Below are 17,527 nucleotides of genomic sequence, written 5' to 3' on the forward strand. Positions count from 1 at the left end.
TCCCTTCCATATGAAGTTGGTGATTTGTTTCTCCATCACATTAAAAAATGTCATTGGAATTTGTATCGGAAGTACATTGTATGTATAGATGGCTTTTGGTAGAAGAGACGTTTTTAATATGTTAAGTCTTCCTATCCATGAGCAAGGTATGTTCTTCCAGTTTCGTAGGTCCCTTTTAGTTTCTTGCACTAGTACTTTGTAGCTTTCTTTGTATAGGTCTTTTACATCTTTGGTAAGATTTATTTCTAAGTATTTTATCTTCTTGGGGGCTACTGTGAATGGTATTGATTTGGTGATTTCCTCTTCGATGTTCTTTTTGTTGATGTAGAGGAATCCAAGTGATTTTTTGTATGTTTATCTTATAACCTGAGACTCTGCTGAACTCTTCTATTAGTTTCAGTAGTTTTCTGGAGGATTCCTTAGGGTTTTCTGTGTATAACATCATGTCATCTGCAAATAGTAATAATTTTACTTCTTTCTTGCCAATCCGAATGCCCTTTATTTCTTTGTCTAGCCTAATTGCTCTGGCTAGGACCTCTATGTTGAGGTGATAAAGGGCATCCTTGTCTGGTTCCTGTTCTCAAGGGAAATGCTTTCAGGCTCTCTCCATTTAGAATGATGTTGGCTTTGTATAGATGCCCTTTATTATATTGAGGAATTTTCCTTCAATTTCTATTTTGCTGAGAGTTTTTATCATGAATAGGTGTTGGACTTTGTCAAATGCCTTTTCTGCATCAATTGATAAGATCATGTGGTTTTTGTCTTTTGTTTTATTTATATGGTGGATTACATTAATGGTTTTTCTAATATTAAACCAACCTTGCATACCTGGTATAAATCCGACTTGGTCATGGTGGATTTTTTTTTTGATATGTTGTTGAATTCTATTGGCTAGAATTTTGTTGAGGATTTTTGCATCTATGTTCATGAGGGATATAGGTCTGTAATTTTCTTTTTTTGTGGTGTCTTTACCTGGTTTTGGTATCAGGAAGATGGCGGCTTCATAGAATGAGTTGGGTAGTATTCCATCATTTTCTATGATTTGAAATACCTTTAGTAGTAGTGGTGTTAACTCTTCTCTAAAAGTTTGGTAGAACTCTGCAGTGAAGCCGTCCAGGCCAGGGCTTTTTTTTTGTTGGGAGTTTTTTGATTACCCTTTCAATCTCTTTTTTTGTTATGGGTCTATTTAGTTGTTCTACTTCTGATTGTGTTAGTTTAGGTAGGTGGTGTTTTTCTAGGAATTCATCCATGTCTTCTAGGTTTTCAAATTTGTTAGAGTACAATTTTTCATAATAATCTGTTATGATTCTTTTAATTTCAGTTGGGTCTGTTGTGATATGGCCCGTCTTGTTTTTTATTTGGGTTATTTGTTTCCTTTCTTGTATTTCTTTAGTCAGTCTGGCCAATGGTTTATCAATTTTGTTAATTTTTTCAAAGAACCAGCTTTTGGCTTTGTTAATTCTTTCAATTGTTTTTCTGTTCTCTAATTCATTTAGTTCAGCTCTAATTTTTATTATTTGTTTTCTTCTGGTGCCTGATGGATTCTTTTGTTGCTTGCTTTCTATTTGTTCGAGTTGTAGGGACAGTTCTCTGATTTTGGCTCTTTCTTTATGTATGTGTGCATTTATTGATATAAATTGACCTCTGAGCACTGCTTTTGCTGTGTCCTAGAGATTTTGATAGGAAGTGTTTTCATTCTCGTTGCATTCTATGAATTTATTTATTCCCTCCTTAATGTCTTCTATAACCCAGTCTTTTTTCAGCAGGGTATTGTTCAATTTCCAAGTATTTGATTTCTTTTCCCTGATTTTTCTGTTATTGATTTCCACTTTTATGGCCTTGTGGTCTGAGAAGATGCTTTGTAATATTTCGATGTTTTGGATTCTGCAAAGGTTTGTTTTATGACCTAATATGTGATCTATTCTAGAGAATGTTCCATGTGCACTAGAAAAAAAAGTATACTTTGCAGCTGTTGGATGGAGTGTTCTGTGTAAATCTATGAGGTCAAGTTGGTTGATTGTAGCAATTAGGTCTTCCGTGTCTCTATTGAGCTTCTTACTGGAAGTCTTATCCTTCTCTGAAAGTGGTGTGTTGAAGTCTCCTACTATAATTGTGGAGGTGTCTATCTCACTTTTCAGTTCTGTTAAAGTTTGTTTTATGTATCTTGCAGCCCTGTCATTGGGTGCATAAATATTTAATATGGTTATATCTTCCTGGCCTATTGTCCCTTTAATCATTATGTAGTGTCCTTCTTTATCCTTTGTGGTGGATTTAGCTTTGAAGTCTATCTTGTCAGAAATTAATATTGCTACTCCTGATCTTTTTTTTGCTTGTTGTTTGCTTGATATGTTTTTTTCCATCCTTTGAGTTTTAGTTTGTTTGTGTCTCTAAGTCTAAGGTGTGTCTCTTGTAGGCAGCATATAGACGGATCGTTTTTCTTTATCCAGTCTGAGACTCTCTGTCTCTTTATTGGTGCATTTAGTCCATTTACATTCAGCGTAATTATAGATAAGTATGTGTTTAGTGCTGTCATTTTGATGCCTTTATGTGTGTGTCGTTGACAATTTCATTTTTCCACTTACTTTTTTGTGCTGAGACTTTTTCTTTGTATATTGTGAGATCCTCATTTTCATAGTGGTTGAATTTATGTTTGCTGAGTCTCGTTGTTTTGAGTCGTTATGTTTTTTTTGGTTTTTATTTTCAGTTATGGAATTGTTAGACCTCTTTGTGGTTACCTTAATCTTTACCCCTATTTTTCTAAGTAAAAACCTAACTTGTATCATCCTATATTGCCTTGTTTTCCTCTCCATATGGCAGTTCTATGCCTCCTGTATTTAGTCCTTCTTTTTGATTATTGTGGTCTTTTACATAATGACTTCAATAATTCCCTGTTTTGAGCTTTTTTTCTTTTTGAAATTAATCCTAATTTGTTTTTGTGATCTCCCTATTTGAGTTGATATCAGGATGTTCTGTTCTGTGACCTTGTGTTGTGTTGGTATCTGATATTATTGATTTTCTGACCAAACAATTTCCTTTAGCATTTCTTGTAGCTTTGGTTTGGTTTTTGCAAATTCTCTAAGCTTGTGTTTATCTGTGAATGTTTTAATTTCACCTTCATATTTGAGAGAGAGTTTTGCTGGATATATGATCCCTGGCTGGCAGTTTTTCTCCTTCAGTGCTCTATATATGTCATCCCATTGCCTTCTTGACTGCATGGTTTCTGCTGAGTAGTCTGAACTTTTCTTATTGATTCTCCTTTGTAGGAGACTTTTCTTTTATCCTTGGCTGCTTTTAAAATTTTCTCTTTATCTTTGGTTTTGGCAAGTTTGATGATAATATGTCTTGGTGATTTTCTTTTTGGATCAATCTTATATGGGGTTCGATGAGCATCTTGGATAGATATCCTTTCGTCTTTCATGATGTCAGGGAAGTTTTCTGCCAACAGACCTTCAACTATTCTCTCTGTATTTTCTGTTATCCCTCCCTGTTCTGGGACTCCAGTCACACGCAAGTTATTCTTCTCGATAGAGTCCCACATGATTCTTAGGGTTTCTTCATTTTTTAAATTCTTTTATCTGATTTTTCTTCAACTATTTTGGTGTTAATTGCCTTATCCTCAAACTCCCCAACTCTGCATTCCAATTCCTCGATTCTGCTCCCCTGACTTCCTATTGAGTTGTCTAATTCTGTAATTTTACTGTTAATCTTTTGGATTTCTGAATGCTGTCCCTCTTTGGATTCTTGCAGCTTATTAATTTTTCCACTATGTTCTTGAATAATCTTTTTGATTTTTCAACTGCTTTATCAGTGTGTTCCTTGGCCTTTTCTGTAGATTGCCTTATTTCATTTCTGAGGTCATCCCTGATGTCTTGAAGCAGTCCGTAAATTAGTTTTTTATATTCTGCATCTGGCAATTTCAGGATTGTATCTTCGTTTGGGAAAGATTTTGATTCTTTAATTTGGGGAGTTGTAGAAGCCATCATGGTCTTCTTTATGTGGTTTGATATCGACTGCTGTCTCCAAGCCATCTATAAAATATTGTAATGATTTATTTTATATTTGCTCACTGAGTCTTATCTTGTTTTGTTTTCTTTCAGTATGCATACATGGGCTATTAGATTGCACTGTCTTGATTGTTGTAGCCTTTGAATCACTTATGTTCTATTACCAGCTGGTTTGGGCTGTTACCAGATATATAAGCCTAAGAGTCTATTCACTATTCTTGAGTAGAATCTGATTTTGGGTCACCAAGTGTGTGGTGTAGACTGTCACCTATTCAGTTAGAGGAGTAGTGGTGATAGTTGTGTGCACCAGATTCTACTAGCAGCAGGGGGCCACACTCCAGGGGGAGCAGGATGCTGACAGGCTTCCCCCAAGTTCCAGTGAGGTAGGTGTGTCTCTATTCCTGAAGCACTTTGGTGGGTGGGCTCTGCAGCTGTACCTTAGGCACCCAATGCATGTACCTCTACAGATTGGTAGGTGTCACTATCCTCAGACCCCTGTGGCAGGAGGCTAGGTGGTTTGGGTGGAGCTTCAGCCCTCAGTTCCCCGTTGTGGGTTAGTGGGGGCTCTGTTTAATACGTAGAGATATCAGACCTGGGAAACTTGTCTTTCCAGTAATCCGCTAAAACAATTACAGTCAGATCACTATCAGAATTGCCTTTGCATTATAATAGCCACCTTGTTGCCTGTAGGGATGAAAGCCCAAGACCGTCGATCTCATATGCTTGGCTGGAGCTGGTTCTGTATTTTTAGTCCCATTTCGGGATGTCAAGGAAGCATTTTTGGTCCCTGGATTTTTTGTAGCTGCTTCTCTCAGGCCAGGACAATGGGTTAGGAAAAGACACACACAAAAAACAAACAAACAAAACCGCAGAGCACTTCACTCCCTGGCCCAGGAAATTCCAATGTTAATGAAGCCACCTGGGACGGTGAGGGCAGGGATCAGATAGATAGGAGAGAGTAGCACCCAGGAATATAGACAAAGTTACTTATTTTGCTTGGTGTTGACTGTTTTATCTGAGATTCCCGAGGAGTGTGTATCCTGTGTGTGTTGGCTTGGTCGAGATTGCCCCCGAGGGTCAGGCTTGTGCTGTCTCAGAAGCCGTGGTCAGTTCCTCCAATCCTAGTCCAAAGCTCAGCGCCAAGGTTCCCGGGCTGGGACACAGCACTCCAGGCTCCAAAACCAGGTGCTGTCTCCCCGTGGTTGCTCGTTCTCTTGTTAGCCACATCAGGGTGCAGCCTGCTCACGCTGGCTGAGTCTCTGTCACTCAGGTCAACTCTTTAGATCTGTGTTTGATGGTCAGGTTCATAGATTGTCATTATGTGATCGATTCACTTGTTTTTCTGAGTCTTTATTGCAAGAGGCATCTGAGGTAGCTTCTACATAGTCAGCCATCTTGGCCCCGCCCAGTATATATTTTTAAAATATGTAAGTATTTATAAGGTGATAACAAGTATTTGCATTTAACAGTTTAAAACATAGTTGGAAAATAACAGAGAATTTTGCTGTCATTGATCATTCTCTCAACTGTCTTCCACAGTCGGAATTTCTTTTTGGGTTCTCTGTACTTTTCTTCACATGTCAGAAACATATGCAAGATTTTTAATCACTAGGGTCGCTATGAGTCGGAATCGACTCAATGGCAGTGGGTGTGATTTTGGTTTTATGGTTTCGGAAACAAATTCAGTTAGCAAGAACCAAAGGATTAATGCTGTCTGGAGCCTGTAGGATTATTTCAGAGTTAGCAAGGAATCACTTGGGTAGGTAAATAATAATAAGGAAAAGAAGTGAGCTTGTCAGGCCCTGGCAGTTGTGAACAGTGCAGGCAGGGCACAGTTAGTGGGGACACGTGTCTCCTGACAAGGTGCTGAGAAGAAGTTGGAAGCTAAGCCTGAGTGGTCAGCAGACAAGTCCAGATAAACCAAAGTCACGATTTTAAATTGAGACATGGTAATTCTGTTCCTGGTTTTATTGCCTTGATTATTTATATTATGAATTAAACAGCAAATATCTATTAATTCTATATTATATATAAGTTCTTGTTTTCAAGTTCAAATGACTTCCTTGCCCCCAAAGACTTAATGTCTAGTTAGAAAAGCAAAAATAAATAAATAAATAAAAAATAAAAGATAATAATTCAAGGTAGAGTACTGATACAATTTGCCCTGTGAGTGGTAGAACTCAGAGGGGAAGAGATAATTTTAAATGGGAGTGGTTGTAGTTTAAGAGGAGAGCTGAGCTATGACTTGGTGGATTGGTAGGATTTTGATAGATAGAGGCAGGAAACATTTTTGGCAGGGGGGAAGGTATGAGCAAAGATATGTTTATGGCATTGAGGGCACAGTTAGTAGACTACAGTGAAGAGGAGAGAGGATTTGATTAGGAACGTAGTGGTGCTAAACTTGGAGACACATACTGGAATCTATAGAAGAGTCTTTGGAACATCAAGTCCAGGGATTTGAACTGTGCTTCAGATAATGCAGTGGTTTTCAAACATTTTAGTGTCAGGAATTTTTCTTCCTTTTAAACATGTGAGGATCTTAAATAGTTTTTGTTCGTATAGATTATAACTACTGATATTTATTGTATTAAGACTTAAAACTGAGAATGGTGCAAGAATTTTATTAATTCCTTTAAACTTAACAATAAACTTATTACAGGTGAACATAAATAACACGTTTTATGAAAATAAGTATAGTTAAAAAATCATTGTGAGAAAAATGGCATTGATTTTTTTTTTTTTCAAATCTCTGTAATTTCTGATTTAATAGACTATACCTGGAGTTTCATGTCTACATCTCATATAAAAAAATAGCCTCTGGAAAATTCTACCATATGCTCGTGAAAGAATCAGAGTGAAATGGGCATACAGTATCTTGGTATTGTTATGACAGTAGTTTTGACTTCACAGACCTCCTGAAAATGTCCAAAGGATCCCCAGGGTCCCTAGACCACACTCTGAGCACTGCTGAGGTACAGGAACCCTTGAATGCATTTCAAAGACAAGTGATGGTTAAAAAACCAAAAACCAAACCCACTGCCGTCAAGTCGATTCCGACTCATAGCGACCCTGTAGGACAGAGTAGAACTGCCCCATAGAGTTTCCAAGGAGCGCCTAGTGGATTTGAACTGCTGACCTTTTGGTTAGCAGCCGTAGCACTTAACCACTATGCTACCAGGGTTTCCAGTGATGGTTAAAGGCATGTTTTAAAACTCCACTTAGCTGTGAATAGAATATGCTGGATATAGTAACTTGCAGCCTCTCAGACAAAAATTAAAGAAGGCCTTGAACTGCAGTGGCAGCAGTAGCAATGGAAGAGAAGTGCTGGGTGCAAGAGAAAAGAGGATTGAACAAGACTTGACTTTTCAAATGCAAGGAGCAAAAGTTACCAAGCCTTGTGGCAATTGGAGGGAGAGTATTGATGAAATTAGGAAAGGACATAGGGAAAATGACTTTAGAGGGAAATGTGATGAGCTTGGCTGTAGGTATTTTTAGTTTGAGATGTTGTAGAGGAATCAGTGGATGGTTAAAGATGTGGAACTGAAATGAGAAGAGAATCAGAGCTAGAGATTTAGGTTTTGAACACCTTAATACATGGGACTAGTGAAAGTTAATAAAACCTACAAAGTGAATGGTATTGAGCAGAGAAGAGGGTTTAGCACAAAGAGAGGAGTCTTTTTTTTTAACCGTGCTTCTGATGAAGGTTTACAGGGCAAATTAGTTTCTCATTTTTAGACAGTTAATACACATACTGTTTTGTAACACTGGTTATACCCTGCAACGTGTCAACACTCTCCTCTTCTTGACCTTGGGGTCCCCATTTCCATTTGTCTAGCTTTCCTGTCCCCTCATGCTTTCTTGTCCTTGTCTCTGCGACAGTGTGCCCATTTAGTCTCACATATGTGGTTGAGCTATGTGTATTATTGTTTGTTTTATGGATTTTTAAGGGTGAACTCAGGAATGTCTTCAGTACTGAGTTGAAAGGGTGTCCAAGGGCCATCCTCTTAGGGTTCTCCAGTCTCTGTCAGACCAGTAAGTCTGGTCTTTTTTAGGGAGTTAGAATTTTGCTCTACATTTTTCTCCAGCTCTGTCCGGGACTCTCTATTGTAATCCCTGTCAGAGCAGTTGGTGGTGGTAGCCAGGCACCATCTAGTTGTGCTGGACTCAACTCTGGTGGAGGCTGTGGTAGTTGTGGTCCATTAGTCCTTTGGACTAATTTTTCCCGTGTGTCTTTGGTTTTCATCATTCCCCCTTGATCCTGACGAGGTGGGACCAGGGGAGTGTGTTAGATGTCTGCCCAGAAGCTTTTAAGACCCCAGATGCTACTCAACAAAGTATAATGAGGAATATTTTCTTTATAAACTATGCTAATTGAGCTAGATGTCCCCCAAGACCATGGTTCCGGCCCTCAGCCCAGTAATTCAGTCCCTCAGGAAGCTTGGATGTGTGTATGAGGCTTCTGTGACCCTGCCTTGGTCACGCTGTGCTGACTTTCCCAGTATTGTGTACTGTCTTACCCGCCACCCAAGTTACCACTTATGTATTGTCTAGTATTTTTCCCTCTCCGCCCTTCCCTCATTCGTAACCATCAAATATTGGTTCTTTCTGTGTGTAAAGAAATATGAATTTTTATAGTAGCAGTTTCATACAGTATTTGTCTTTTCATGATTGACTTACTTCACTCAGCACATTGCCCTCCAGATGCATCCATTTTGTGAGATGTTTCAAAGATTCATCATTGTTCTTTATTGTTGTGTAGCATTCCATTGTGTATATTACCATAGTTTGTTTATCCATTCATCTGTGGATGGGCACTTAGGTTGTTTCTATCATTTTGCTATTGTGAATAAGGCTGCAGTGAACATGGGTGTGCATATGTCTATTCGCGTGATGGCTCGTATTTCTCTAGGGTATATTCCTAGGAGTGGGATTGCTGGATTGTATGGTATTTCTATTTCTAGCTTTTCAAGCAAGTGCCATATCGTTTTCGAAAATGATTGTACCATTTTGCATTTCCACCGGCAGTGCATAAGAGGCCCAGTCTCCCTGCAACCTCTCCAACATTTGTTATTTTCTGTTTTTTTGATTGGTGCCAGTAATGTCAGCATGAGGTGGTGTCTCATTTTGGTTTTGATTTTCATTTCTCTAATGGCTAGTGGTCTCAAGTATTTCCTTATGTGTCTGTTAGCTGCCTGAATGTCTTCTTTGGTGAAGTGTCTGTTGATATCTTTGCCCAATTTTAAGTAGGAATATTTGTCTTTTTGTTACAGAGGTTTTGGATTTTCCTATAGATTTTAGAGATTAGACCTTCATTGGATTTGTCTTAGCCAAATATTTTCCCCAGTCTGTAGGTTCTCTTTTTATTATTTTGTTGACTATAAGTTTTGAATTTTTAAAAAAAATCCCAGTTATCTAGCTTATCCTCTGGTGTTTGTGTATTGTTAGTTATCGTTTATATCCTACTTATGCCATGTATTAGGGTGTTTAGCGTTAACCCTATTTTTTCTTCTGTGATCTGTATAGTTTTTGGTTTTATATTTAGGTCTTTGATTCATTTGGAATTAGTTTTTGTGTGTGGTGTGAGGTATGGGTCCTGTTCCATTTTTTTACAGATGGACATCCAGTTTTGCCAGCATCATTTGTTAACAAGACTGTCTTTTCCCCATTTAATGGACTTTGGGCCTTTTTCAAAGATCAGGTAATCGTAGGTGGATGGATTTACATCTGGGTTCTCAATTCTGTTCCATTGGTCAGTGTGTCTGTTGTTGTATCAGTACCAGGCTGTTTTGACTATGGTAGCTCTATAGTAGTTCTGAGGTCAGGTAGTGCACGTCCTCCAACTTTATTCTTCTTTTCTATAGTGCATTACTTATTCAGGGCCTCTTTCCTTTCCATATAAAGTTAACGATTAGTTTTTTCATCTTGTTAAAGAATGCTGTTGGTATTTGGATTGGGATTGCATTATATTTGTAGATCGATTTGGGTAGAATTGACATTCTCACAATGTTGAGTCTGCCTATCCATGAGCATGGTATGTTTTTCCATTTATGTAGGTCTCTTGCAGTAGCGTTTTGTGGTTTCTTTGTATAGGTCTTTTATGTCCCTGGTTAGATTTATTCCTAAATATTTTATTTTTTTAGGGGTTGTTTTAGTAATCTAGTGATGCTATAACAGAAATACCACAAGTGAATGGCTTTAACAAAGAGAAATTTATTCTCTCACAATCTAGTAGGCTACAAGTCCAAATTCAAGGCTTCGGCTCCAGGGGAAGGCTTTCTCTGTTGGTTCTGGAGGAAGGTCCATGTCCTCAATCTTCCCTTGGCCTAGGAGCTCCCCTGCACAGGAACCTCAGGTCCAAAGGACACACTCTGCTCCTGGTGCTGCTTTCTTTGTGGTACGCAGTCCCCATGTCTCACTACTCATTTCTCTCTTTTATATCTCAAAAGAGTTTGGGTTAAGACACTAGTCTTGTAGACCTCATTGATATAATTGCTGTGAATCCATCTTATTACATCATAGTGATGGGATTTACAACACATAAGAAAATCACATCAGATAATAAAATGATAGACAATCATACAAAGGAATCATAACCTAGCTGAGTTGACAGGTTTTTTTTGGCGGACACAGTTCAGTCCATGACAGGGGCTATTATAAATGGTATTGCTTTTCTAATTTCCTTTTTTGTAGTTCTCTTAATTGGTATATAGGAATTCAGCTGATTTCTGTGTGTTTATCTTGCTGCTGAATCTTTCCATTAGCTCCGTTGGTTTTCTTGTGGCGTCTTGGGTTTTCTATATATAGTATCATATCATGTGCAAATTGGAATAGGCTTACTTCTTCTTTACCAATTTGGACACCCTTTATTTCTTTTTCTTGCATTATTGCTTTAGCTAGGACTTCCAGCACAATGTTAAATAGGAGTGGCGATAAAGGGCATCCTTGTCTTGCTCTTGTCTTGTTCTTAGGGGGAATGTTTTCAGCTTGTCTCTGTTGAGAATGATGTTGGCTATTAGTCTATCCTGTATGGGGTTCATTGAGCTTCTTGGATGGCGAGCTTTTCATCTTTCATATTAGGGAAGTTGTCTGTCAGCAAATCTTCAGTGATCCTCTCTGTGTTTTCCGTTTTCTCCACCTGTTCTGGAACTCCGATCATGTGCAGATTTTTGCTTTTGATTGTATCCCACATCCTTCTCAGGTTTTCTTCATTCTTTTACCTGAGTTTTCCTCAAACAAAGTGGTATCCAAGGATTTGTCTTCAATTTTGCTGATCCTGTCTTCCATTTTTTCAGATTTGCTCCTAAACCCTCCTGTTGCACTGTCCATTTCTGAAATCTTTTGTTTATCTTTTGGAGTTCTAATTCCTTTTTTTGTATGGTTTTTAGTTGTTTATTTATTTTGAAATCTTGTTCCTGTATTATCTCTCCGTATTCTTCCGTTGCTTTGTGTTTTCCCTGATTTTGTCTTCCTTTCCCATGGTTTTGTCTATTTTTTCTTTATTTTGTTTGCATTTTTCTTCAACTCTTTCCTAACCTCTTGGAGAATATTAGACTTCAGAATTCCCTATCAGGTAGTTCCAGTGACTTTTCTTGTACTGGAAGGTCATTTAGTGTTTTATTTTAGTTGCTTTCAGAAGCCATCCTGGCCTGTTTTTTAATATGTTTTAATATTGTCCGCTGTCTCTGGGACATTCAGGAATTATTTTCTTCGTTTACCGATGGTAGATTTTTTTTTTTGTTTTGTTTCGTCCTGCTTTTCTGTTTTATTTGGTTATGTCTGGGCTTATGGGCTGGACATGTTTTGTTGCTTGCTCATCTGTGGGCACAATGTTTCTCACCACCTTGTCCATGTGAGCAATGCCAGTAGCTCAGCTGTGGTGCAGGAGGGCAGGTCCAGCATGGGTGGAGGGGTGGAAGTGGGTCATTTGCAGCACAAGTGGGGTTGATGGGGCTGGGTGGGGGGGGTCCAAGGAGGGGTCCAGGGGTCTGCGGGTCCACACCAGTGCCACTTGGAGGCATGATCATGATGCTCAGTGTGTGGTGAAGATGGGCAGGAGAGAAAGGAGAGGATGTGATGTGAGGAGCTAAGTGAGGGAGATAAAGGAGAGAAACAGAAATGAACAAACAAAAAAATAAGCTGGAGAAAAAAGTAAATTAAATGGTGGCGAGGTAGGATTCGGCAGGCGGGGGGCAGGGCAGACCCAGAGAGGCTGTGTGCTAGTGGCTTTCTAGCCAAGCAGTGCAGCATGGCCCTTTGACAAGGAGCTGGAACAGTGCATGGGGCTAGGTGGGTGGGAGACAGAAAAGGAAGGAAAGGAGAGAGAAGAAACAAACAAAACAAACAGGCAAAAATATGGCACTGAGGGAGCTGACTGGTGGGGATGGCACAGATCTGGGAGGCTGTGTGCTGGTGGCTTCCTAGCCAAGTGGTGCAGCTCTGCTGCCAAAAAGGGGTGGGGACAACACATGAGCCTAGGTGGGTGAGAGGAAGGAAGGGAAGGAAGGGATAGAGAGAGAAGAAACAAAAACAAAAAATATGGCACCGAAGGAACCGGCTGGTGGGAGCATCACAGACTGTGGAGGTCGAGTGCTAGCAACTCTCTAGCTGAGCAGTGCAACATGGCCTGTTGTGAAGGGATGGGGCAGCACACAGGGATAGGTGGGTGGGAGAAAGGAAAGAAATGAAGGGAGAGAGAGAGAGACAGAAGAAACAGAAAAAAATTGTGCTGATGGACCTGGTCAATGGGTGTGGCACAGAACCTGGGAGGTCATGCTAGTGGCTCTCTAGCTAAGCAATGTAGCCCAGCCCGTGAAGAAAGGGTGGGGATGGCACATGGGACTCGTTGGGCAGGAGAAAGGAAAGGAAGGAAGGGAGAGAGAAGAAACAAAAAAACAATAACAAAGACATTTTTAAAAATATGGTGTTGGGGAAACTGGCTGTTAATGACAGGGCGGACCCAGGTGGCAGTGAGCTGGTGTCCCTCTGGCCAAATAAATGTGGCCCATTGGAAAGCAGTGGAGGTAGCATAGAGGGAAGAAGGGTGGGGAGTGAGAAAGCATGTATCCCTGCCTACTGGGTGCTCTGTCTCCTGTTGGGAGCTCTGTGAAGTTCCCTTCCCATACGCCCTGTCTGAGTTCCTTTTGGCTGTAGTCCAAGGTGGTGAAACCGTGCTGCCTTAACTGGTAGGGGACCTCCACTCCATAGCTATCCTCTTTCTCTGTTCTGTCAGTTTCTTTTTCCATTCAGTGCTTGATTGAGTTCTTTATCCCTTCATTTGATGTTTAGGGTTCCAGGATTGACGTTTGTATCTGTTTTATGTACTTTTTCAGGTCTTTGCTGTGGAGGGTTGGTTTGTGTTTTTGTCTATAGAGCCATGTTGGCTCCACCTCCGAGCAGTCTATTCTTGAAGTTTTTCTTTTAAATGCACGACTGCTGCTTTCTCTACCAGGCATAAAAAAAAAAAAAAAAAAAAATTTTTTTTTTTTTTAAGGCATAACAAAAAAAATAGTAACCTTTAAATAATTTCACCAGTAAGTCCTTTCAGCTGCTGACCAGAAACCAGATATTATCTTTGTATCATTTTCAGGGTTTTTTTTTTATTGTATTGTTTCACTCGTTTCTGTTTCCTACTCCTTGGACCTCAATTCTATGTCCATACCACATTATCCCAGACCCTGGCCACTTCCCATCAGGACTGTTTTCTGGCCTCCACACTAGGTTCATGCTGCCATTAGAGTCCTGTGCCTGTCTCTCCATTGTGCTCTTCTTCTCCTTAAATAAGTTCTCTTTACATTGTTAATACTCTAACAGGGCATACATTTGTGATGTTATCTCACAATTCACAACTTGAGTGACTGTCTTATCATTCACTAAAAATGATTTACTGAATATATATCTTTCATCATGTATTTGTTTAGTTTTTGCCAATTTGTCCTTTAATTTTGTACCTTTATCATTTTTACTTCTCTTATATTTCACGTTTTCAAGTGGACTAACCTCGAGTCACTTATTGTTATTCAAAATAGTTGCCTAATGAATGTTTTTAAGGATGATGAGTGCTGACTGAATGAGCCATTAATTGAAGTTATAGAATTTCTTCTAAAGATTTTTTAAAAAATACAATAGGCACATTTTCTATAAGAATTTGAAAAATTCTGCCTAAGGCTTATTAAAGGACCCATTTTGAGGTCTCTTTATTCTTTTGTTTCTGTGACTTGAGGTTGTAGAAGTATGAAAAGATTATAGGTAATTATTTAGAATGGCTTATTATAGATCCATTGAAAGCTGAAATTATGCATTAAATAATATTCAAGGACTTTCTTATTTTGAACCTGTCAAATATTTTGTTAAAAGTATTAGATTGAAGCCATGGTTATGAGGATCACGTATTTATTCTGGTAATAACTTGACAGATTATTGGGTGGTGACTGATTTCTTTAAATGGAGGCGGAGGAATGACTATGAAAAAGACAAAAGGCTGTATACACTTACCTTTCCCTTCTCCCTTCTCTCATTTATTAAATAGATATTTTGAAGTGTCCATTATGTGCCAAGCACAGTAGTAGACACTGGGGAACAAGGGTAAGCAAAATCAGGTATAGTTTCTGTCCTGCATAAGTTTAACGTGTAGTAGGGAAGAGAGGCATTAAATATACAATCATACAAATAAGTTTGTATTTACAAACATGCACCTGCCATGAAGATGTACTCTTGTAACACAAAAAGGGAAGGACTTGAGCCAGTCTAAGGAGTGCACAGAAAGCTTCTCTGAGGAAGAATCATTTAAATTGTGACCTGTAGATTTAGTGGAATTTAATGACGCAAAGCGTTGAGCATGGGGGGGCTCTAGGCAAAGGGAACAGCATGTGCAAAGGGGTCAGACGATGAGAGTGAACATGTGCTTTTAGGGAAGGACCTGGAAGAGGCTGATGTGGCCCAGACATAGGCGGTAAGGGAAGAGTGGTACAGATTGTACCTGAAGGTGTAATCAGTAAACACTCCTGATAGGAATTTAAAGGATTGTGCTTTTTACCTGAAGGTGCCCTGGTGACACAGTGGTTAAGAGCTCGGCTGTTAACTGAAAGCTTGGCAGTTTGAACTCACCAGCTGTTATGTGGGAGAAAAAAACCGCCAATCTATTTCCGTAAAGAATATAACCTTGGAAACCGTATGGGGCAGTTCTGCCCTGTCCTATAGGGTGACTATGAATCAGAATCGACTCAATAGCAACAAGTATGGTCTTTATCCAAAAGGTAGTGGGGGAATATTTGTGTGTGTGTGTGTGTGAGAGAGTGTGTGTGCTGTCTGTTTTAAACAGGGGATTAGGTTATCATAGGGAGAAAAGCTTAGAGGCTGTAGAAGACTACTTCAGACTGATGATACTGGATGATGGAGCTTGGAATGTGATGGGTGATGCAAATGGGAAATCAGATAAGGAGAGAAGTAGATGGATTCAGAAAATATGTTACAAGTAAAATTGACAGGATTTGATACAGATTAGATGTGAGTGAGAGAGATGATGTCAAGGATAATTCCTACTCTCTGCAACTTACAGTTACAGAAGTTTGGTGGTCCCATAACTATTATGGTGACCACTAGGAGAGACCAGGGTTGTGGGGCAGAGATAAAGAGTTTCATTGGGACATGTTAAAATTGGGATGCCTTTAAGTCATCCATGTACAGATACTGAGTAAGAGATAACTGTTAGAGCTTGGAGGGGAGCCCTAGACTGCAGGTATAAATTGGGAGTTCATAACTGCAGAGGGACATTTTATTGCAAGCATAGATGAAATTGTCTAGAAAGAGACTATGCACTGTGAGAGAAGGGGCCCTTGAACCAAGCCTTGATGAATTCCTCTTTCTAAAGAGCAGTTAGAGGAACATACATGGGCAAGAGAGTCAGAAAATACAGATATCTATAGCTAACACTTGCTGAGTGTTTACTATGTTTAAGGCGGTGTTCTAGCCCTTTTGATCCTCGAAGGTCATTTAATCCTCAAAGGTCTGTATGCTGCTGGAAGGACATTCACCCCTGCCTTCCTCTTCTATCCAATACTCTCAGCTTCATCTAACCTCCCTCCTTTGAAAAACATCTGGATTAAGGCCACTTAATCACACTCTTCCTCCCTCTTTAGTCACCACAAGAAGCCCAAGACCCCTGGGGTTAGAGATAGTCTCATCCCTATATCTGTATATCCTCTTATCTGGTGCCCAACTCTCACCTCCCCCAACTTCTAAAACCCTTCCATAGTGCCCTATGGAACATATATACGGTGTCTGAACTTTTTCTCAGAATCTTCCCTTCACTTTGCTCTGAACTCTAGTTCTCTCCTGAGGACACTGCTTCTATACAGTGTTCCCTAATTGCTCTGTTCCTTGCTGGTTACTTCTTATATTCCCAGGTCTTTAAATGTTGGGCATGTTTGCTTTAGCACTTAGTTCTAGGACTTCTGTAAATCTGTAATCACTCCTTAAATAATCTTATCTAGTTGTGTTGCTTTAGTTTTTTTTTTTTTTTTTAATAGTTTTGCTAAATGGGAAATAATTCTATAATCAATACTAGTTAAAATGCTCTTCTCCAAGGTAGAGATTTTTTTTATTTATAAGTTCCCTGGCCTAATTTCATGGTCTTGAACAATACAAATGTCTATTTTCTAAGGAAACTGTTTGTGCATACATAAATGCAAATTTGAGCCCCTCCACATCTCCTGCTGTGAATGTCTAATTATTTGCTTCCTACTTTACTAATTAGATTGGAGATGAAGTGTATAGGGTATGTCTACCAGGGGTAAGGCACCTATTCAGACCACCTAATCAGTGATGTTCAGAACACCTTTGTTTATGATCTTGATTGAGACTGTAGAATCTTTAACTTTGGGCAATGTTGAGGTCTGTCTGGCGAGTTTGCCTTTTATTGACTATCTCCAGTTTTACAAAACTTTGTAAAAAGTATGTGACCATTTTAAAATGAAAGTTTACTAGTGACACTTTTCTTGGTAATCTTTATCTTTACATGCAGCATTTACTAAAAAGCAATAGTACTTTAATTGCTATAAGTAAAAATGATCACGAGTTATTGATATGTAAAAGTAAGGATATTGGGTGTTATAGATTAAAATTTTAAAAGACACTTATCGTTTCCAGTTCTCCTATTTTGATACCTAATCAGCATCATTTGCTATCTGTATTTTCCGAAGTGTTTCTCTAAGTACTAGAATTCGTTGCATGTTTCTCTATGGCTTCTCATTTTTCTCCATAGTTTTAAGTGGTATATATGGTGTAGTAAACCACTTTCCCCTATATTTGTATTTCTGTAGCTGCAAATATGTGTCATTGTTTTGAACTACTAAGAGCATGGATTCCTAATGACATTTCAGAAGCCCCTGGCAGAATAAACTTCAAATCATCACATTGTTCATATCTTTTGACCTAATTAACCGCCCTTAAGAATTTACCAATTGAAAACAGTTAAAATGAAAAATTCCATCTTTACTGTTAGCCTTAATATTGAAAAATTAAATGAA

General features: G+C 39.0%; 1 protein-coding gene across 1 annotated transcript in view; it reads left to right on the top strand.

Annotated features, from left to right (window-relative positions):
- Positions 1-17,527, top strand: part of ADGRV1 (adhesion G protein-coupled receptor V1) — a 614,420-nt gene that overhangs the window by 139,802 nt on the left and 457,091 nt on the right. The gene's annotated exons all lie outside the window — the stretch shown is intronic.

This window comes from Loxodonta africana, chromosome 2 (assembly GCF_030014295.1).
Source record: "Loxodonta africana isolate mLoxAfr1 chromosome 2, mLoxAfr1.hap2, whole genome shotgun sequence".
Taxonomy (NCBI): Eukaryota; Metazoa; Chordata; class Mammalia; order Proboscidea; family Elephantidae; genus Loxodonta; species Loxodonta africana.